At 44.3% G+C, this 24,449-nt stretch overlaps 1 long non-coding RNA gene across 1 annotated transcript in view; it reads left to right on the plus strand.

The window, feature by feature from the left end:
- Window positions 1-13,854: 13,854 nt before the first annotated feature.
- Window positions 13,855-24,449, plus strand: part of LOC139762693 (uncharacterized) — a 94,384-nt gene continuing 83,789 nt past the window's right edge. Inside the window, exon 1 of the long non-coding RNA XR_011715811.1 lies at window positions 13,855-14,156. This is a non-coding gene — a long non-coding RNA (uncharacterized lncRNA). The remainder of the gene's footprint in view (window positions 14,157-24,449) is intronic.

The raw sequence follows: 24,449 nt of genomic DNA on the forward strand, positions 1-24,449 counted from the left end.
CATGGTCAAGTTGTGTGTGAATAGGGAAGGAAAGAAGTCATTTAGACACGATAGAAGTAGATACGAGAAATAGGTAGAAATGTCTTCATGGAGTGTGGAATCCACAAATTTAGCATGTCATATTATGTTTTTAGTAGTGTGACTCACTAATATGTTGTTGTCTGGAGACAGTAGAGATGGTTAGGCCACTTGCAGGGTTGTTGTTACTCGTATGTCTGTTGTACTCTTTTACGCCTGTCTTCACACACACACACACACACACACATACACACCCCATTACAGCGTTATGTTAGGTTTCATTACACTATGTTTTTTTTCGTGTTGTGTGATGCCGGAGGTAATACTCCAGTCCAGGAAGCAAGCTAGAGTCGGTGTGGAGGTTATTTACGACTCTCCTATTTTTGGCGGTGGGGCCTCGCTCGCTTGGACCTACCCCCCACTCTGTACCCAGTTTTATCCTGCCTCCCTTTACCCCATGGTTTATCTTTTCGTGTGTGGGCTCCATATTTTGCTATATCCTTATATTTTCACTATCTCTGTCATGTTGTTTTCATCGTAGGCCCCGCCTCAGCAGAACACCCAATATTGGCCTCTGCTTGCTCTCGATTCTCCTAAGCTTATGCCTCAAACCCAGTGCTTCTCAACCTTCTAATTCACGATACGTTTTCACGTCTGCATGATCCTCGCGGCACATTGAGTTAAATGTTGCCTGTATTCTGAAATTATTAGCTATCATCCTCATATCCTGGTGTGTCCTTCCTCCCCTCATCTCCTGATGTGTCCTGCCTCCCCTCATCTCCTGATGTGTCCTGCCTCCCCTCACCTGATGTGTCCAGTTTCTCCTCATCCACTAGTGTATCTTGCCTCGCCTCAACCCCAGATGTGCCTTGCTAATCCATAATGATCAGATCAACGGCTAGGCCATCGTATATAGACTACCGGGATAGTCCTGTCGTCATCTTACAAGCACCACACACTTACTCAAACCACACTTGTTTTCTTAACATAAGTTCTCCTGCCATCTCCTGTCTGTTCAATCGTTTTTGCATATAAACATGATAGAGTGCAACGGACCACGGGTCCGTAGTCCCCGGCATCTTGGGGTGCTAAGAATTTCCGGGTCTCCGTGTGACTTTACTGCCAGTGAGAGGTAGGGCTCTGACAGTAGTAGTGCCCGTTCCCTGTCACGACCTTTCCCTCCCTGTCAGACCTTCCTCTTTTTCTTTTCATAATACCAACATTCGTGGTCTCTCTGGGAAGCTCTTTTGAACACCATCCGTCCAGCACCTCTTTTGATATCTTACTCCTCTCTGAGACCCAGTTTTCTAATGCTCTCACTAGCCCCTTTTTCATATCCATTTTTCATTTCCACTCGCTTTTCCGGTTCAGAGGTGCTGTCTGTATCATTCCAACATCAGCACACTTGTTGCACACCTCGAGGACCTTGCAACCCCAAACTTTGATCGTTATGTGGCTTAAGGCCTGTCTATTTCCAACTACCGCACTTTTCCTCTGTTTCGCCTACTGCTCTCCTAATTCTGAACGCGTGGGAGAATTGATTCAAAATGCTCACAGTTTATCAAAAGAAAAAACTTTTATTTCCAGTCAGTGATTGACGCGTCCGTTATATACAACATAAACTTTTTTCGTCGCACGTGCATGACGTCATGTAGGTTAGGACATGCATTACCCGCATCAGAACTAATGTATTCAAAATGTTTCATGATGTTGTTCATGTTACTGTACACCCTTCGTCGGCTGGTTAAGATTAACTCATGTAATTTTACATAGGGCATGTATTGTGCTTGGTATAACACATTCACGGAAGTATGATATTTTTTGCTGAAATGACGTACGTATTATAGTGGAAAGTGGGATAAAATCATGACGAAAACAATCAACTTTCTCGTTGTACAAAAAATTTTACCGTAATCTCTTTTCGAATGATTTAGTTTTAAAGAAAAACTTGTATTACAGTGATATTCTGTTTCAATTGACGTAAATAGATACTTGAATGGAAGTATATGCTATTTTTGCTGAAACTACCCGTGTTTCATTGTAAAGTTCCGTTATAATACATGGTAAACAATTTGCCCTCTGCGTTTGGTGTTTCAGGCTCAACAACTCTCAGGACGTAGTGTTTTTTATTGAGGATTTTCTTAAATGAGTTTAAATGCCATAAGATATGGTGCTTTATTTATATTTATTTATTATACTTTGTCGCTGTCTCCCGCGTTTGCGAGGTAGCGCAAGGAAACAGACGAAAGAAATGGCCCAACCCCCCCCATACACATGTATATACATACGTCCACACACGCAAATATACATACCTACACAGCTTTCCATGGCTTACCCCAGACGCTTCACATGCCTTGATTCAATCCACTGACAGCACGTCAATCCCGGTATACCACATCGCTCCAATTCACTCTATTCCTTGCCCTCCTTTCACCCTCCTGCATGTTCAGCCCCCGATCACACAAAATCTTTTTCACTCCATCTTTCCACCTCCAATTTGGTCTCCCTCTTCTCCTCGTTCCCTCCACCTCCGACACATATATCCTCTTGGTCAATCTTTCCTCACTCATTCTCTCCATGTGCCCAAACCACTTCAAAACACCCTCTTCTGCTCTCTCAACCACGCTCTTTTTATTTCCACACATCTCTCTTACCCTTACGTTACTCACTCGATCAAACCACCTCACACCACACATTGTCCTCATACATCTCATTTCCAGCACATCCATCCTCCTGCGCACAACTCTATCCATAGCCTACGCCTCGCAACCATACAACATTGTTGGAACCACTATTCCTTCAAACATACCCATTTTTGCTTTCCGAGATAATGTTCTCGACTTCCACACATTCTTCAAGGCCCCCAGAATTTTCGCCCCCTCCCCCACCCTATGATCCACTTCCGCTTCCATGGTTCCATCCGCTGCCAGATCCACTCCCAGATATCTAAAACACTTCACTTCCTCCAGTTTTTCTCCATTCAAACTCACCTCCCAATTGACTTGACCCTCAACCCTACTGTACCTAATAACCTTGCTCTTATTCACATTTACTCTTAACTTTCTTCTTCCACACACTTTACCAAACTCAGTCACCAGCTTCTGCAGTTTCACACATGAATCAGCCACCAGCGCTGTATCATCAGCGAACAACAACTGACTCACTTCCCAAGCTCTCTCATCCCCAACAGACTTCATACTTGCCCCTCTTTCCAAAACTCTTGCATTTACCTTCCTAACAACCCCATCCATAAACAAATTAAACAACCATGGAGACATCACACACCCCTGCCGCAAACCTACATTCACTGAGAACCAATCACTTTCCTCTCTTCCTACACGTACACATGCCTTACATCCTCGATAAAAACTTTTCACTGCTTCTAACAACTTTCCTCCCACACCATATATTCTTAATACCTTCCACCCTAATTTGTTGTTCCATTACCCTCAAAAACTTGGGTCGACCTATACACGAGGCATATCATAAATAAATGATTTCTTGGACAAAAATCAAGGGTCGATCTATACACGAGGTAGACTTATAGAAGAGGATATACGCCGATGATCTTCAACAGAGTGGTGTGAGAGATGAGATAGAATACTGTAGAATTTGCGATTTATGATTTATAATTGTTTAAAACTTCTTGGACGAAATGAATTTATACTGTAGATATGAATATCTTTATATATTTTTCTTTTTAGAACATTATTGATGGATCAAGGCAGAAGTGGATAGAGTAATTAACAAAAGAATATGGTTTGACAAGAGTGAATTAAGAAATACACCAGTTCCTTGGTAATATCTGCCAATATTGTTCTGCAGATCTGATAGATATGAATATTTTTCATTCAGGAGATAAGATCCGAGCTTTTTATTTGTATTGGGCACTAAAGGCGACCCATGCTAATCTCACGTGAGGGATACAAATAAGCTTGCGGTAGTGTGGTGGCGTTCCTCTTGTGTATGTCTTGCTGGATCAGTTCATTGTACGAGTCGGAGAAGTTTGCCGTTCGCTGCCTCTCCGTTTGGTTTGTCATGATTACTAACAGAGGAAAAGTATTGAACTGAATAGCTGAAGTTCATAGTAAAGCGGAGATTATGGGAGATCAGCTACCCCTCGGAGATTTAAGAGATATGTCCCGTCATCCTGAATTCTAAGACGGGAAGAGCAGTTCGTTCTCTCGAGTCCTGAGTCGTGGTTCATCATATGGAAGGTGGGAGAGACTAGCCTGTCGTCGTATCGTTCAAAGTTATCACCTTTATCATATTGTGGTCATTCATATGGACATTGGAGAGTAAGGGGGAGATCAGATTGTCCTTGTGCAGTTGAAAGTCACGTTTCGATTGTGTGCGAGTATAGATCATCATGATGGTGTAGATTTCCATCGCGGTGTAATGTTGCCTGTGGGGTCCAGAAATATGGTTTCATTGTTCTTCATTCCACACGGAGAAAATTCTACAGAACCCGTTTCTTCCACGTATGAGCAGCGGCAGTAGGGAGCGAGATTGAAATAAGACAGACATACGAGACAAGAGGCGAGATGCTTCACCGACCAGTCGGCGGGATCCAATTTCCCCATGTTGTAACTCTGGCGTCCCGTGATTGGCAAACTCACTCACCCTCTGATCGGATTGCACTTTCTTATTAACCTTGACCGGCTGCCCGCCTCCGTCTTTGTCTTGACTAGGAAAACGCTCGGGGAAAGTGTCTTCTTTTTTTTTCTTTTTTCTTAGTACGGGTCAGCCTAGCTTCCCATGAAGACTGAAGCAGTTTGTGGAGTGGAGCCTCAGGCTTTTAAAAATGTATGCAGGACATGTTATTGCTCCTCGTTCTGAGTGCTGCGCCACTGGAGGGCTAGTATTGCCGGTCGCATTAACTGTACCAGTTTCTGTAATCAGTACTTTAACTTCAGGTCAGAGGCCACGCCATCATATCCAGGGATCGTGTATTGTCGTGCCAAGGGTACATACCGCCGTGCTCTAGCGGGTAAAGGCAATTTTCGGGCTGTCTATTTCTACCATCGACTCATGTTTTCTCTCTCAATACCGGCTTGGTACTAAGGCGCCGCAATTTGTACCGCAGTATAGTATCCAGTAAATGCCCTTGACAACCATTAAGCCGCAAGGAACCTGGATGTAAGGAGCATATTGGTCTGGAATGGTATAGTTACTTACCCGGGAACTACCCTCGCATGTGATCAAGCCTATTAAATAGACCATCTCCTTGTGTCTGCATCACTGTTTACTCATTGATGTTCGCATGCTTATCCTTTGTGTAGCATTATGTACCTAATGTGCGTATGACATTGTTTTGAGAGCCCGTAAATTATTGGATGTTTACACCGTGATTTTGTGTAGAGTGACGTAGACTAAAGGACTGATCCTACGTACGGTATCTTGTGATGGTTTCGGAGGTCTGGTATCCCCACGTCTGGTTCTTGGATGGAGTGAGAGGATGTTTATCACTTGCCTTGCCTTGGTTCACCCCCCCCCCCCCCACATCCTACCCGGCGACCACCACGTATCATCCTATTTCTTCCTGTCCCCTCCCATCTCCACCCATTTACCCAGTATCGTCACCATTCCATGCCGTCCTCCTCTCTTTCGCCTCAACAGCGGTTCAGAGTTCGTACACTGGTGAAGTAAGTATTGTGCCTTGACATTGTTAAATACGAATCCCAGAGCTTTAGTTAAGTTGTTATTATTGGATGTGAACACAGTAGCGCACTTTGTTTTTGTTTTTTTTTGTAGTGAATCTCAAGTGTCGTTTGTATTTGTTTGTGAGAAATTTCCATCATTGTGTAATATTGTTTTTATTAAACGTCTACAGCAGTAATTGGTTTTGACGAATGTGTACGATAGTAAATGTTACTTTTGACAAATATTTAAAAACATTACAACATAATTTTTTTTGACGATTTCTACTATAGTAGATATTCCTTTTTTTGACGATTTCTACTATAGTAGATATTCCTTTTTTTGACGCTTTCTACTATAGTAGATATTCCTTTTGACAAATATCTTCTACAACATGTAGTCTTTTTGTCGAATTTCTACTCTGTAGTAATTGTTATTTTTGACATAAATCTGCAACAGCCATTGTTATTTATGACGATTTTCCACTGTCGCCTATAGCCATACGTGATGCAGTTACTGTTGGTGACGGAGTTAAGGATCGTCCGTTATTGTTTGTGAAGAATGTCCTACAGTTGTTTATTACTGCGTGTATGTATACTGTTACTGCTGGTGATGAATATCCGCAGTTGTTCAGTGCTGTTTATAATGGACTTGGGAGATCGCTTAATGCTGTTTGTGATGCAAATACGCAAGCTACATTTTTCATGCTAATGTTTAATTACCTAATTTGTACTACGCGGGGAGGAAGTTTTTCACTCGTGGGGCTAATCTAGTTTAGAGTTATTAGGCAAGTTTGTGACATTAATGTTTAAAGCTAAACACACGGCTGTAAACTGGAACCATAATTAAACAAAGTTAACATTGCAGTCATATCAAACAATGGTGTGTGTGTGTGTGTGTGTGTGTGTGTGTGTGTGTGTGTGTGTGTGTGTATAGCAATTACTGACCCATTAATTATCTGTTTTTACTGATTTGTACAATACGATTAGGAAGTTATACACCCTTAGGTCCTCATCTCATGAACTTTAATATCATACACCTTTTTAAACTTTTGCATGTTGTGTTCATCCACTGTATTATCTCGGTTTATTCCATCCATTCTTTGCTCTGTTGACATAAAAGTACTTTGTTATATTTACGTCTTCCCTGATATCAGGTTTCATGCTTGATTTCATGTTCTGACTTTGTTTACTTCTATCATTCAGTCTCTTGAAGATCTTATCATTGTTGACGTCACCAAACTGGTTCAGAAATTTGAAGGTTGTGTTCAAATACCCCTCGCACTCTTCTCCTCAATAATGGACAAATCTATGGCTTGTAACCTCTCACAAATTCAACTTACTTCAGGTACCAACCAACTGTGTTCCATACTTCTGGACGTTCTCTGTTAATTCTATGTTTCTTTTAGTGCGGTGACCGAACATAAGTAGATTTCATGTTTGGCGCCATATACGATGGGAGCAGTTTGCTTTCGTATTTGTCAGCACTGTAGACAGTTTGTCTCCTTCACCAATTCTCATAACGTGGAGCTCTGGCGGCTGGTTATATACAGCGTCGGTTCCCAAGTCCCTGTCGCACCGATTCCTGCATCTTATGTCGTTCTGGATCAGTGGTTCCCACACTCTAACCTGATGTCTGTCTTTTGGTTTTCACGAAATCCTCGCCATCCCGCTCATTATTTTTTTTTCGATAGATTTTATATTTTGTATTATATGTATTAGTGTTGTTGAGGATCAGCTGATTGATAATTGAATTATCTTTGTGTGTGTGCATAGGGGTTGTAGAAGACACCAGAGACGACAAAACACTTCTTTTTTCTTGCGTTTCGTTTCAGTAAACCAACTTTAGTGATTGGACAACAGACCAGAACGAAGATATATATGTATAGATCAGGACAACCCACACAGTCAGACAACACACCACAGTCACACATTACACCACACAGTCACACACCACACCCCTCAGTCACACACTACACTGCACAGCCACACACCACACCCTCTCAGTCACACACCACACTGCACAGTCACACACCACACCCCTCAGTCACACATCACATTGCACAGTCACACACCACACCCCTCAGTCACACACCACACTGCACAGTCACACACCACACAGTCAGTCACACACCACACAGTCACACCCCACACACTCTTACATTACACCACAATCTCACACCACACCCCACAGTCACACACCACATTACACAGTGTCACACACCACACCACACAGTCACACACCACACCCCACAGTCACACACCCCACCCCACAGTCACACACCACACGCTACAGACACACACCCCACCCCACAGACACACACCACACGCTACAGACACACACCCCACCCCACAGACACACACCACACGCTACAGACACACACCACACGCTACAGTCACACACCACACCCCCATAGTCACACACCACACCCTACAGTCACACACCACAGTCACAGTCACACACCACAGTGCACAGCCACACCCCACAGTCACACACTACACAGTCACACACCACACAGTCACACACCACACTGCACAGTCACACACCACACCAGACAGTCACACACCACGCTGCACAGTGCCACATTTGACCACAGGGTGGATTAAATAAGAAACCATAAGCTTTTTCATGGACCCACGACTGGGTATTGCATATCACGCCATAGCTAGAAACAAACTACATGAAAAGGATAAAAGAGGAAGTAGGTAGAGTAAAACACACACCGAGAACCATGTAATAGATTTTCACGTACCTGAGGGCGAGGGATGATGGATGAGTGGTAATGTTGTGAGAGACGAGCAGTGAGTCGATGTGGTATCCATGACATGGACAAGACGCCTGAGGAGAGATGTGATGGATGGAGGACGGGTAAAGGGTGACTGTTGTATATGGATGTTGCAAGGACTTGAGGCAAGTTTGATGAGAGAGAGAGAGAGAGAGAGAGAGAGAGAGAGAGAGAGAGAGAGAGAGAGAGAGAGAGAGAGAGAGAGAGAGTGCTCTCAAATGACGTAAAATCAGAATTTCCTCATGAAATATATTTAAAGAAAAATTGAAAATTTTGACACATGGCTTGACGCCCCCTCCAGTTTGGGGAAACATTGTCCTAAGATGGTGCCCGTGTCGAGGCCTCCTTTCGCTGCGTTCCATCCTCACTACTTTGTTTGATCATAGTGAACGTCATCAACCATGTCTCACACCAACTTCGGAGGCTGTCTAGGTTCGCTGACACGTTGATGCAATCATGCATACTCTTGTACCTTCCTCATGGCTTCTAGCATCACCTTCTGTCATAGTCAAGTACGAATCTAGTCTTTCTGCCAAGTCATTTTCATAGAAGATGAATGGCCCTGGGAGTGGATCCTGCGGCACGCCACTGCTGACCACCACCCATTGCCAGACGGCTGCTCAGACGCGTCCTTTGTTCCTTTTCCCATCGAGGGAGCCCCCTCGTTATTCCTGCCCGAGGTTCCATCTCCTTTACAGCGTCAAATGCTCTCCGGCGGTCCAGAGTCACGCGAACCTCCCATCCTTCTCGTGTGTGTGTGTGTCTGTGTGTGTGTGTGTGTGTGTGTGTGTGTGTGTGTGTGTTTCAGGAGGTGGTACTGAGCTAGATACGCAGGTGAAAATTGGGAGGACACGAGTGGCATCTGTCAATGTCTCGTCAGTTCTGTGTGTGTGTGTGTGTGTGTGTGTGTGTGTGTGTGTGTGTGAGTGTGTGTAGGTAAGAGAGCTGCCTTGGTTCTGCTTGCTTAATGTCTCGTTAACTAATGAGGCAGATGTCTCGTTAGGTATGTGTGAGAGAGAGAGAGGGAGGCAGCCGTGTTCCTGCCGGGGCAGTGTTTCTCGTTAACTAATGAGAGGGAGGTGTTGACTCTCTCTCTCTCTCTCTCTCTCTCTCTCTCTCTCTCTCTCTCTCTCTCTCTCTCTCTCTCTCTCTCTCTCATGGGTGTACGATATCTGAGATTTTAAAGATAGATATTGATTTTTTCTTATTCTTTTATTCTTCAGTGGATCATGGCCACCGTGTTTTGTAACGCTTCTGCGGTGTGGAAGTTGTTGATCAGTGTAGAGTCTGCTGGCAGAGTGGTTGGCATGGCTTGGTGCTACGAAATGTCACGTAACCAGGTTGGAAAACAGGGAAAAAAATCTCGATGGATTTTTTTTTTTTATGATTTTTGACGGTAGTTTTTTTTTTTTTTCTACATCAACTGCTGAATTGTTTATTTATTTACACGGGACTGGAAATCTAAAGAAAATAAGTCGTATGTATCCCTGAATTTCTGATCATTTTGTAAGTGTGGTTGTTTTCGAAATTATGACAAAACTTACTTTTTTTTTTCAATGTTTTCCAGATTATGGACTCTCCATTTATGATGATGGCAGAATTCAATCGAAATTTTTCACTGTTGGTGGGATGAGAGTATAATAGACCTATGAACATGGGAATCTTCACTACTTGAACACGACGGTACGATCCTTGAACACGACGGTCCTTGACCACGACGGTACGATCCTTGAACACGACGGTACGATCCTTGAACACGACGGTACGATCCTTGAACATGACGGTACGATCCTTGAACACGACGGTACGATCCTTGAACACGACGATACGATCCTTGAACACGACGGTACGACCCTTGAACACGACGGTACGATCCTTGACCACGACGATACGATCCTTGAACATGACGGTACGATCCTTGAACACGACGGTACGATAGTTGACCTTTTCGATGATAATGATACTTGATGTGAGTATTTTATTGTCCATGGGACGTCAGTGTACATAACAGCCAATATATTACGAAAGTTGTGCACTGCCTTGTAGACACAGACAAGTTGTGCACTGCCTTGTAGACACAGACAAGTTGTACACTGCCTTGTCGACACAGACAAGTTGTGCACTGCCTTGTAGACACAGACAAGTTGTACACTGCCTTGTAGACACAGACAAGTTGTGCACTGCCTTGTAGACACAGACAAGTTGTGCACTGCCTTGTAGACACAGCCAAGTTGTGCACTGCCTTGTAGACACAGACAAGTTGTGCACTGCCTTGTAGACACAGACAAGTTGTGCACTGCCTTGTAGACACAGACAAGTTGTGCACTGCCTTGTAGACACAGCCACGTTGTGCACTGCCTTGTAGACACAGACAAGTTGTGCACTGCCTTGTAGACACAGACAAGTTGTGCACTGCCTTGTAGACACAGACAAGTTGTGCACTGCCTTGTAGACACAGACAAGTTGTGCACTGCCTTGTAGACACAGACAAGTTGTGCACTGCCTTGTAGACACAGACAAGTTGTGCACTGCCGTCCTGTATGCCAGCATCACCGGATTAACTCCTCTCTCTCTCTCTCTCTCTCTCTCTCTCTCTCTCTCTCTCGCCTCTGCCTTTGGACGGTGTCTCTCACATGTGAAGAAAGGCGTACATAAGTGTTATCGTAGATGATAACGCGATGCCTGTGTTACGGGAGATAACACGATGTACCTGGTACAGCAAATTGATATCGCGATGCTGGTAGATGTGTGAACTGTCTCATTATTTGCCGCCATCTGTTCGTGTAGATATCGAAAGTTGTTTTAGGTCGTATTGGTCAGATTTTACAGGTATTGAAAATAACTCATGTATCACACTTGAATGTATCATTCGGCTCACACTACCGGAACTTTTATTCACTCTAAACAAAAAACGAGAAACAACTCTTAAAAAAAAATGTCTGAAAAAACGAAAGAAAAATACGTGTCGAACTTGGGATATAAACGTAATGCCGTATTTAGTTTTGCCTCAGAGGTGTAGAGGGTTTTTGACCAAGGGGTTAGGTCGTGCGCGTCTTTCCGCTGCAAAAAGAGCCGGCGACCTTCGGAGTCTGGTGTGAATCCCGCCAAGATGTGAGCACTGGACGCCTTACAAGTGGTCAAGAGGAAGATCTTGCTTACTGGGCAGTTCTGTGGGTGCCTCGCGGAAGCTGGAGAAACGTTTCGCTGCAGAAGAAAGATTTGCTTTGTGTGGCGAGAAAGTCCAGTGTCACATACAGTGGTGGTGGTCAGTGGTGGTGGATTATAATAACATCAAGGTGACCGTTTATATACAGTGGTGGTGGTCAGTGGTGTTGGATGATAATAACATCACGGTAACCGTTTATATACAGTGGTGGTCAGTAGTGGTGGTTGTGGATTATGATAACATCAAGGTGACCGGCTGTTTGTATAAGTCAAGCACTATATTCACCTTAAACGTATATGTATAATTACTGGGCAGAACAAGAGCGTATTTGTCAAGGAATCAGTTACCTCCAGGAGTTATAATAGTTATTTAAATGACACATCTCCATAAAGGTACGCACGGCTAATTTTTTTTTTTTTCATTGATATAGAGATATATGTTCCACTTGTACCGAGGTTGAAGGTGTTGTATTAAGGGTATGTAATAACCCCAGGGTTAGAAACTGGTGCCAGATGCCTCCCAGGTGTGTTGAAGGAGAGGGTAGTTGTAGGCACCGGGATGGGTCATCGTCTGCGTAAGGACGCCTTTACCAGCTCTGCTGCCGGTGGTGGTGGGTGGTGGTGCAGGAGGCGGTGGCGGTCCGCGAAGGTGCAGATCAATGCTGGCTCACACACTCCCGAGGGCGGCCTCATAGTACTACCGGGTATTAACGTAACCCACACCGCCCGCCCCGCCTCCTGCTGGTGGTGACACGTCCCTGGCTGTCTGCTGTTGGTGCCACAACCCTGGCTCTACCTCTGGCACAACCCTGGCTCTACCTCTGGCACACTCTTGGCTCTACCTCTGGCACACTCTTGGCTCTACCTCTGGTAGCACATCCCTGGCTGCTTGCTGCTGGCACACTCCTGGCTCTTCCGCTGGTGCACCCCTGGTGCTCCACCTCTTGCACACCTCTTGACTCTCGTCTAGCGAGTGTATGACAACATACTGCTGCTCCTGGTTTCCTCCACTTGCTCGAGGGTGGCCAGTGGTCGCTGTCTGCTATACACACCCCAGGTTCCTCTCCGTGTGTGTGTGTGTGTGTGTGTGTGTGTGTGTGTGTGTGTGTGTGTGTGTGCATCTGCAGAACATCCCTTTTAGAGCTCCTCGCGGAAGCGGATTAAGGTGTTTTCCATTGAGACGGGGCGGTCCACAACGACGCTGAACTGCATTATGCATACACCGCCTCGTCGAAGGCGACCTCACGCCTGCTGTGTTACTCCCACTTGGAGGAGCTGCATCAGGGGCCTGCATACCCACGATGCAGCTACCACACTAGAAACACTTATTGCTTGCTCGGTTGTCCTCCACTCTACCCTCATGAGTATACACGCACAGCATCACTTTATGGACGTGGCTGGCTTCCTAGGCGCTGCGGGAATTTCAAGAAAAGGGACACCTGGTGCTGGAAGTAAGTTGTGAGTCTACACACGAAAACCTAAAACTTTTTTCGTCGAGTTCTTGCAGACTTGAGGCTGCGCTCCTGTCCGAAGCAGGGAATTGATGGATTCCCTTGGAGAATTTTTTTTTTTTTGTGGACTGTACTCGTCGTCCATTGACGATGATACAGCCTCGCTGAAAATAAATTTTCATTCGCACTATGGCCTAACCTGAGACACACACACACACACACACACACACACACACACGTGTTACCGGACTCCGCCAGCTCAAACTTACACCATGAATGAAAAGTCATCTTAGGCGAGGCTGTGTGATAGGGAGTTCAGTCTCCTCAAAGACCTTCTCACGTTAAAGGAGCTTACGTTTCTCCTGCTATTGGAAGTAGGGCTGCTTTGGGCTGCAGGAGCCATCCGAAGAATCCTGGTCAACACCAGGACACTTTGATGGGAACAGGTGTCGGGGTAATTATGAATAAAAAGAATATATACATGTGTTAGACGAGAGCTCATATTGCATTATGTGTGATGATGTGGTTATCACGAGTTTTGTGTATGATGCTGCAATAGGAGAGATTACTGGGCGTGATTAATATGATGTAGCATTAATTATGCAATGAAACTATTGTTATATTAATGTTCATATAATCATATCATATTAGAATTAGATTCAGGAGTTTGGACAGTTTATCTTACCACAAGTTCCCCTTTAAGAAGCATCTCCCGTGAAAGAAAACGTGGGAGTGGGCGGGGGCGGTCGGGCGGGCGGGTGTACGGTTCAAGTTGGTGAGTGAGAAGATGAGGAGGTCGGTGGTGGTGGTGGCCGGCAGTACTGTCTTGGATGTGTTCGCGTTAGGCTGGTACTCTGAGGGCGCGCGCGCGGCTTCAGGCACTGACCCGCCTATTCCCTAGTGTTCTTAACCCTTCCTTTGGGTTTCCGCTGTCGCATCCGCGGTTGAGGTGGAAGTGGGTGTGTTAGCGACGTTTTAAAAGTTGTAGATTCTGTGTTTTAGTGTGTGTGTGTGTGTGGTGTAGATTTATTTACTTATATGTAGACAGTGTTACTTAAAAGAAGCGATATGGCTGAACATCTGCAGTAATACTTAAGGTAAATATTAACGTTTATTCGTATTGTTTAAGCTGATAGACCTTCACATATATGTGCATTGTAACAGTAATTTGTAAGTGGACGTTCATGTTATGATTCTCTTGAAATGTTGTGAAATAACATGAGCATTTCACCAGGACCTCGGTCGCTGTTAGTTCATTGTGTACGTGAGGATCCGGGACTCCCCCGTGTACTACTACTGTTATTACTACTACACGAATTGAGGCTGTCATTTGTTGATGACTTGCTGACTCACACCCGAGGAAGGTGAGGAGGGAGGGAGGTGCCGCCGTGTGTGTGTGTAGGGGGGGAGAGGGTGGTGGTTGGTGGACGGTGGGGAGGGGTAGGTTAGTCTTTCATCCGTAAGGTCATCTGGAAGTCGGAGACTCCCATGTATACGGTCTTTAGATTGACTTCTGTTGAGTTATCTCGTCTCTGTCTGCCCCTGGATGTTCATGGGATTTTCCTGTGGTGGTGTGGGTATCACTGGACGCCTGCTTTGCCTAGGGCTTGTTTTGGGTCTTTGATATTGTCGATGGTTTCATTTTTAATGCTTGATGCGAGGATTGTGTGTATGAGTTGACGACTTTGCAATAATCGCTTGCCTCACCTTGTGTTTTTTTTTTTTTTGTTGGGGGGGGGGTATTCCAGTTGTTGAGGTTGTAATGGAACGCTTTGCCTTGCCTTGGGTTTTTTTTTTTACTGGGTCTTTCAATTGCTGAGGGTTTAATGAACGCTTGCTTTACCTTGTTTTTTTTATTTTGTTGGGTTTAGATTCTTATAAAGGTAGGTAGCTCGTGATACATGTGATAGGGTAGAGAACACTGCCTTTACTGTGTGTTCTAGCAGGGCCATTAGATATTTGTGGGTGGCTTTAATGTAACGTTTATTATCCTTTATCCCGGGTGGGTGGGGAGCGCACTCACCGTAAATGTAGGGTTGATTGGCTTTGTGGATTGTTGGTTACAGTGAGGATATTTATTGATATGCTGGATCATGCCATGACATTATGTACGATCAGGTCTTTCCATGAGTTCGGTGGGGCTTCATGGTCTCGGGGCTGTGTGCGTCTTGCTTGGGCAAGAGCGACGTGGGTTGTATAAAGGCAGATACCGTGTATGGTGTGCTGTAAGGGCTAGAACAAGGGTCGGAGGGATGTGTATTTATTGCCCATTATGTGTGGTGTGTTCTGAGGGCTGTAGGGAGAGGGTGTCTGAGAGTGTGTGTGTGTGTGTAGGGGCAAGCATAGGGCTGGAGGATGAGAGGGTGTGTGTGTGTGTGTGTGTGTTGGGGACACGCTCTATGTGTGGTCTTCCCTGAGCGCTGGAGGAAGGGTCAGGGGTTATGTAAGATCAGGCACTGTGTGTGTGTGTGTGTGTGTGTGTGTGTGTGTGTGTGTGTGTGTGTGTGTTGACCTGAGGGCTGGAAGGTCGGTGGTGTATGATCAGGCACTGTGTGTGTGTGTGTGTGTGTGTGTGTGTGTGTGTGTGTGTGTGTGTGTGCTTTGAGGGCAGGCAGGAAATCCTTTATCACGTGTTGATAATAAGATGCAGCAGATAATCCTGGGTGTAAAGCCGAACCCAGACGCTATGGTGAGACGACGCATCCCGAGCCGTCTCGCAGCAGATTGTAAAGCAATCCGCAGCGCGTTTCGTTCAGCTGAATCTGTGCGTTTGTGATTAGGGATCAAAATAAACCGATGGTTCAGTCAGGCAACAGTGTGCCCACGACGTGCCTCTGGTGGTGGAGGAGGAGGCTGGGCACACGACGTGCCTCTGGTGGAGGAGGAGGAGGCTGGGCACATCCCTGCATGTGGGAGTTGAAAGTTGAAAGTGAAAGCATTGGTCATGCAGGTGTGGCGCGTTACCAGCTGCGTTCAGTGAGGATTCGTATTTTGTTGCCGCTCTTATGAATATATTATAATCTGGATGATCAGCGCTACAGCACCGAGCTGTGTAGAGCCGGCCGGTACAGACCAGTGTAGTTGTTGAACTGCTTTGGGTACAGTAAACTGCTGTATTTTTGTATTTCATCCGTATCGTTCAGGTCGTGGAAGCATCTCCACTGGCGGATAGTCCAAGAGTGTAGATACTGTGTGAGAGCGGCGAGTTACTTGCCTAGTACAAGTTTAGTAACAAGTGAGTGTCCCGGAGCACACACACACACACACTGGAGAGTGGTGCTGTGAGGGAGACCAAATCCTCATAACTCATGGAGAAGATGACAGAACATCCTCCCAGGGTTTTTGTTTATCCTCTTAAGGTGATTAGAAGTAAATGATAGAAAGCCTCGGTGAGTGCTCTTTCTTTTTTTCCAGATTCTCTCTCTCTCTCTCTCTCTCTCTCTCTCTCTCTCTCTCTCTCTCTCTCTCTCTCTCTCTCTCTCTCTCTCTCTCTCTCTCATACATATTCGCCATTTCCCGCCTTAGCGAGGCAAAGTTCAAGAACAGATGACTGAGCCTTAGAGGGGAAAATCCTCACTTGGCTCCCCCTTTTCTGTTCCTTCTTTTGGATAAGTAAAACAGGAGGGGAGGATTTCCAGCCCCCAGCTCCTACATTTTTTTCAGTCGCCTTCTGCGACATTCAGGGAATACGTGAAATGTACTGTTTCTCCCCTATCCCCAGAGATAATGTTTCTGTGTGTGTGTGTGTGTGTGTGTTAACGGGTGTGCGGGTGCTGGTCGTTGATATGATGTTTACATCGCCACTTGGACAGTGAGCCGCAGTTTACAATAAGGCACCTGGTGGTTTCTGATGTTACCATCTCCGAAACATTTGGCAAGACTCCCACCCACCATCTTCGTCAGAGCTTTGGTGTCGGGCGTTCCTCCGTTCATCCTAAACGCATTCAGAAACCTACTCTTCGAGTATCCTGGAAATTCATGTGGGTGTCAGATTCCAGTACAGAAAAATGCAAGAGATTATAGATGTCGATGTTGGACTAACTGGCAATAACGTGAGAACGGACATTCAACAACATGAACGCAGCAGCATTGGGCAAGAGTCCAATGTTTTCCTTATTCCCGTGAAGCACTTGCGAGCAATCTGCTGTTTGGGATGTCTTTTTTTTTTTTTTTAATGCATTTATGACACGTATGTCTCTCGTCGATAGGGTCGGAATTGAATCTAGTGTTACTTGACCTGGTGTTAGTAGAGGCCTCCGTGTTTGTTCACGTTGGGTTGTCTCGGTGGGTGAAGGGGTTAACTTAGCATGTGACCTGACTGACGTGTTGCTGCTGCTTTACCTGGTGGTGTGTCCCAGGGGAAGGAGACCTTCCCATGTGGGCTTCTGCACTCCCTCACTCAAGCCACACACGCTTGGTATGTTACTCCCTCCTTCTCCTTCTCCTCCCCTTTACTATGTTGTTCCACGTAAGATGTGGTTTAGCGTACTTGCTTCTGTGTATTTCATTGTCTTTTGAATATGTGTTTGTGTGTGTGTGTGTGTGTATAGGATTCTAGCCCCCGAGAGAGAGAGAGAGAGAGAGAGAGAGAGAGAGAGAGAGAGAGAGAGAGAGAGAGAGAGAGAGAGAATAAAGCAAGTATACGTGGAGAGGCTGTGATTGTGGAAGCAGTAGTTTGAAGAGTCAGTTTGACGGAGTATCTCCCCGGTATTGATGTCTAGCTTGGCTTGAGTTGCTGTGGGAGGACATACATTAATACACCTGGGTTGTGCATCCTTTTCCTGCAGCCATGAAAGCTGAGTCTCCTGCCTCCTCTGCTTCGACCCTGCCATCTTGGCGCACCTCCAGGTAATCAAAGCCACACGTATATGACAGCTTCAGGATACCTTCTCACGCCTCATACATCCGCTGTACTTAACATACGTGTCAGGTACCTCGCCCTTGAAGTTACAACTTGTAGTCTTTACAAGCTTGTCTTTGTCCTCTGAGATCCCATACTAGTGGGTAAGAGTTCTTACTTTTATCCTGGGTTGCGAAATCATTCATCATTATTCATACACATTCATCCTTGCTATCACGTATTCACTCGTTAGTTAGTGCCATGGCTGCGTCCGTAGTCTCGTTCAAGTGTCTGCTGACGTGGTGGTTCTCTGTTTCCAGCGTTTTAAAGCTACGGTCATTTTGCACCTCTCTCTTGTTAAGCTTGAACCACAGGTTTGTGATTTCTCTTCTTCGCGTCCCTGCCAGAGGCGTCGAAACCCCGAAACATGAATGTACGTCAGGAACAGAAGTAATGTATTAGGGAGGGTCGTGGGAACTGGACGTTTGTTGACGAAGGTATGTATGGTGGCTATGTGCGACGGATGCTCAGGGTGTCGGAACAGGGGAAGGTTTAGACAAATACCGAGGAATAACAAGGGATTTAGAGCTGCAACGGACCATTGGATCCCTTTTGGATGCTCTCTGTAAATAGTGGAAAGGGATCAGAGACTCTTAGATTAGTGTGGGAAGAAGAGAAAGTCTTAACGGATGATGATTCAGACCGTAAACTTTTCGTGTAACTAAGGAGGCGTAGATAATGACGGCCGGCAAGGACTTGAACCTAGGCGTTCATCAAGTCACGCTGGTAAACATTTGTAGATCCGGACGATTTAACTCCACTTATTGTGGATTTATTGTACGTTTATACCAACACGGTATTTGCTGTTATCCTCGCATTTCTAGGCATCTTATGGTAGAGGATATCGGTGCATCTTTTCCTGGTGAATATATATATATATATATATATATATATATATATATATATATATATATATATATATAGTGGTATTGTTTGTAGATACTGTGTCGTGTGGGGAGTCGGTGGTCTTCGACCCCTGTAGATCGTCTGTAGGGAGACTTACCATGCATGCTGTCATCTCTGGTTGTGGACAACATTGCTGGTGTGATGATGTTTTATGGAAGCATCATTGATTGTTACCGTTGTTGTATAGTGTATTGTAGTTGTTGTGTTGATGAAAGTATTTCGTCTGTGCGCTGGGTTGTGCTCGTTGCCATATGTCATTGTAGACCGTGCCTACGTTATAGTGGCTCCTCAACCACCCCTAGCTCGCCTCCAGACCAAACTGATGGGTCGTTCAGGTCACATTTAATGTTTATAAAGCCAAGCTTGTGGCCAGTGCGCAGGCTTACACACACCTCTCCCTCACAACATGGACGGTCAGACACACATTTGTGCCTACGTGTCCACTCCCCTTCGTCAGTTCTTCAGCCACACGGGTCTGGCGTTACTGTATGTAAGTATTGGCCCAGACATTAGTCTCAGGTCCTGGATGTTTACGCTGATTTCTCTTATTCCATCGCGTCGTTCGACCTCATAAGATTGGTCCAGCGTCACAGACTGCTCGACTCCTGTCGTGCAAACAGGAAATAATTTCCGCATGCAGATGGGGAATCATAATTTCCAAGATTTCCCCTGTTGTTCGTGATGGTAATTATATGTCATTGGACATTGCACGGGTTTGGATGGTGGTGGTGGTGTGGTGGTGTGATGGTGATGGTTACGTATTTTTGTTGGTGATTGTTGTAGTATATTAGTGGGTGGTGGTCAGGTTTTGATGGGGGTAGTCACTTTTGTTGGAGGTGGTCGTCGTCCACTGGTGATGGGTGCTCACACTTGCTTATGGTAATTGCTACATTTTTTTTTACTGGTGATTTTTGGACCATGTTGGCCCAGTGTTGTAGCGTGATGGTGATTCATTTATTGCTCTTGTTAGTTATTTTTGTTGCTTTTGTTCATTTGTTGTTGATTGTTGATGTTTGTTGCCTGACCGTTCTTTGATTTGTTATTGTCGTCTCTTTGCTTGATGCTCATTCCTCTCTCTCTCTCTCTCTCTCTCTCTCTCTCTCTCTCACACAGTGATTGCTGCTGCGTATATCCTGGTGATCGAGCGTTATTGCCATGTCTGTGTTGGTAACAGTTGCAGTATATGCTGTTGAAATATAAGCTGTAGCAGGTGTTCTGTAACTACATGTGTTGTTAGCTCTTGAGGTATATGCTGTAGCAGATGTTCTGTAACTACATATGTTGTTAGCTCTTGAGGTATATGCTGTAGCAGATGTTCTGTAACTACATATGTTGTTAGCTCTTGAGGTATATGCTGTAGCAGATGTTTGATAACCACATGTGGTGGTAACTGTTGAAATACATGCTGTAACAGATGTTATATAACCACATGTGTTGGTAAGTGTTACAATATATGCTGTAGCAGATGTTATATAACCACGTGTTGGTTGGTAAGTGTTACAATATACGCAGCAACAAATGTTACATAACCCCATTTGTTTCGTGTTTGATGCAGCAGAGGTTACTTGCCCACATGTGTTGGTCACTTGCAACATATTTTTGCAGCAGGGGTCATATAACCTCCTATATTGGTAAACACTTGCATTATATGTACAACTACAGAGTTTATATAAGACCGCCATGTTAAATATTGCAATATATGCTGCAACGAAGTCCACGATATTTCCTAGTGGTTCGCAAGGGGGTAAAAATTGCAGCATATGCTGCAACATGCGTTATTAACGTTGCTGGGTGGTCTCGAGGGGTGAACCTAACGTGTGGCACCAATGATAAAAACGACCGCACGAGCCGGTGGAGTGAGTGGGGGGAAGACGGCAACGCAGCCAAGTGTCTACATATATGGTGTGGTGTTGGGGACGTCTGCCTAGTAAAGATGTCAGGCAGATGTTAGCCCAGCTGACCTGGGGCCAGGCAGGGACTCTGGCCAAGGTGTGCTTCCACAGCTGGCCAGGAACTTAGCTGTCTGAATTTTTTCTTGCGGTGTTTGAAGCAGCGAGTGAATGCCCCGATCATGGCGATCACATAAGGCTAAAACCCGATATATATATATATATATATATATATATATATATATATATATATATATATATATATATATATATATATATATATATATGAATAAAGTGTAAATGAACGCGCACCTTCATAGAACATACAAAGCTCCAACAGCCAGGATCGAACCTGGGACCCATTGTGCAACCGATAGACCCCGTTGCTCACCATTGTGAGACGAAGGGTATTCGAGTACTTAGTATTTCGAATATTTGTTTCCTATAAATACAGTCCCTTAGCCTAGCGGTTAGCATGCCTGCCTCTTGCAAAAGGGGTCCCAGGTTCGATCCTGGCTGTTGGAGCTTTGTATGTTATATATATATATATATATATATATATATATATATATATATATATATATATATATATATATATATATATATAACATGAGTCAAGGCATGTGAAGCGTCTGGGGTAAACCATGGAAAGCTGTGTAGGTATGTATATTTGCGTGTGTGGACGTATGTATATACATGTGTATGGGGGGGGGGGGGCATTTCTTTCGTCTGTTTCCTTGCGCTACCTCGCAAACGCGGGAGACAGCGACAAAGTATAATAAAAAAAAATAATATATATATATATATATATATATATATATATATATATATATATATATATATATATATATATATAATCCCTGGAGGTAGGAGAGAGATACTACTGCTCAGGTATCTCGTACGTGTCTTAGAAAGCGACCAAGAGTGACTGGACTTTCCTAAAGAAAGACCAGAGGAATGTTCCCATTTGTTCTCTGGCTTTTCGCACATTATAAACCTCCTTCAAAAAGATCGTATTCTACCTAAAGTTTAATGCTACTCGCTCACCCCAACTCTCATTTGCCCTCGTTTTCAATCCCTGCACCTTCTTCTTGACCTCTTGTCGCTTTCTCTAGTATATCCTCCAGTCATTTGCACTCCTTCCCTGCAAGTACCGCCCAATCACGTCTCTTTTCTCTTCCACTGGCAACTTTACTTCTTCATCCCACCACTCACTACCCTTTTTAATCTGCCTACCCTCCGCCTTTTGTATGCCACATGCATCTCTCGCACATGCCATCACTGATTCCCTAAATACCTTTCATTCCTCACCCACTCCCCTTGCTTTATTTACTCTCATCATTCGCCATTCTACACTCGATCTCTGCTGGCATTTCTTCACATAAGTCCCCTTTCCAAGCTCACTTACTTTCACCAATCTTTTTCCGCCGATATTGTTTCTTCTCTTCCTAAAGTCTCATCAAATTTTCACCCTTTCTTCCACAAGATAATGATCAGACATTCGACCAGCTGCCCATCTCTTTAACACGCCAATCAATTGATATGAAATCCATTTATGCCCGCTGACCATCTCTCCTACTCACAAACGTATACTTATGTGTATCTCTCTTTTTAAACCAGGTATTCCCAATCACCAGTCCTTTTTCAGCTCACAACTCCACAAGCTGTTCACCATTTCCGTTCATAGTACTGAATACCCCATGCCTCTCATTTATACCCTCAATTGCCACATCATTCATCTTTGCATTCAAATCCCCCATCACTAATACCCGTTCTCGTACATCAGAAGTGCTGACACACACATTAAGCTGCTCCCAAAACACTTGCCTGTCATGATCTTTCTTCTCATGGTCAGGTGCATATGCACCAATAATCACCTGTCTCTCGCCATCGACTTTCGTTTTGACCCACAACAGTCTAGAATTCATTTCCTTACACTCTTTCACACACTTCCACAACCCTTACTGTAGAGTAGTGATACTCCTTCCTTAGCTCTTGTCCTGTCACCAACCCTCGACTTTACCTTTAAGACATTTCCAAACCGTTCTTCGCCTTTATCATGTGTTTTGCTTCTCTCAAAGCCACAGCATCCAGGTTTCTTTCCTCAAACATACTCCATATCTCTTCTCTCTTCTCATCTAGGTTACTTCCACATACATTTAGATGCCTCAGCCTGAGCCTTCGAGAAAGATGAGCACTCCCTACATGTGTCCTCCTTCTGTTCCTCCTTTTTTGAAATTGAAATACGAGGAGGAGGAGGAGCGGGTTTCCAGTCCCCCGCTCCCGCAACTATAAGTCGTCTTCTAACGAAAGGCAGGGGGAGTACGGAGGTAGAATTATCTCTCCTCTATCTTAGGGATATATATATATATATATATATATATATATATATATATATATATATATATATATATATATATATATGTGTGTGTGTGTGTTAGTGTGTGTGTGTGTGTGTGGCCGAGGATATATCACGAATGAAAAGATACCTTTGGCGAGGCTGTATCATTAGGGTTACAGTCTCGTCAAAGAACTTCTCACTTCAAAGGAGTCTGAATTTCCCTGCTGTTGGAAGTAGCACAGCCTTGGGTTGTAGGTGCCTTTAGAAAGGTACTGTGATAATCATATCACACACACACACACACACACACACACACACACACACACACACACACACACACACACACACACACACACACATATATATATATATATATATATATATATATATATATGTATATATGTATATATATATATATATATATATATATATATATATATATATATATATATATATATATATATATATATATGTCAGTCCAAAGGGAAGGATGAGCAACTGGCTTGGCTGTAGGCTGACTGCCCATTCCAGGATTCGAACTCAGGCGGGCCCATAGATGATAATGAATATAATAATGATAGTTATGGTAATGACAGTGATGATAATGATGATTATAATAATAATAATAATAATAATAATAATAATAATAATAATAATAGTAATAAAATGATAGTGATAATAATAACGATAATAATAATGACAATGACACATATAATAATATATGTAATTTCCCGTTTATGTAATTTTGTTTCGTGATAAATGCCATTTGTTTGTGTTCATTGACTCGATTGATTGTCTAATTTGTCGTGATGAATGTAACGATCCTTTATTTAATTGGATGGCTGACGTTTTTATGATATAATTCATAGATTAACTATTTAATTGATACACGGTGTTCAGCGTCTCTGATGTGGTGGGAAAAGGTACATTGCATGACACTCGGGCCCAGCCATAGCATGGTGATGTGTGTAGGACGTAGGTATTGCATGACGTTGTATGAGGCACCCACTCAATGCATTATGCTCAACGAGGGAGCCAGTCATTGTATGGTGGTCTACGAGGGAGCCAGTCATTGTATGGTGGTCTACGAGGGAGCCAGTCATTGTATGGTGCTCTACGAGGGAGCCAGTCATTGTATGGTGGTCTATGAGGGAGCCAGTCATTGTATGGTGGTCTACGAGGGAGCCAGCCATTGTATGGTGCTCTACGAGGGAGCCAGTCATTGTATGGTGGTCTACGAGGGATCCAGTCATTGTATGGTGGTCTACGAGGGAGCCAGTCATTGTATGGTGCTCTACGAGGGAGCCAGTCATTGTATGGTGGTCTATGAGGGAGCCAGTCATTGTATGGTGGT

The sequence above is a fragment of the Panulirus ornatus genome, chromosome 1, assembly GCF_036320965.1.
Source record: "Panulirus ornatus isolate Po-2019 chromosome 1, ASM3632096v1, whole genome shotgun sequence".
NCBI lineage: Eukaryota > Metazoa > Arthropoda > Malacostraca > Decapoda > Palinuridae > Panulirus > Panulirus ornatus.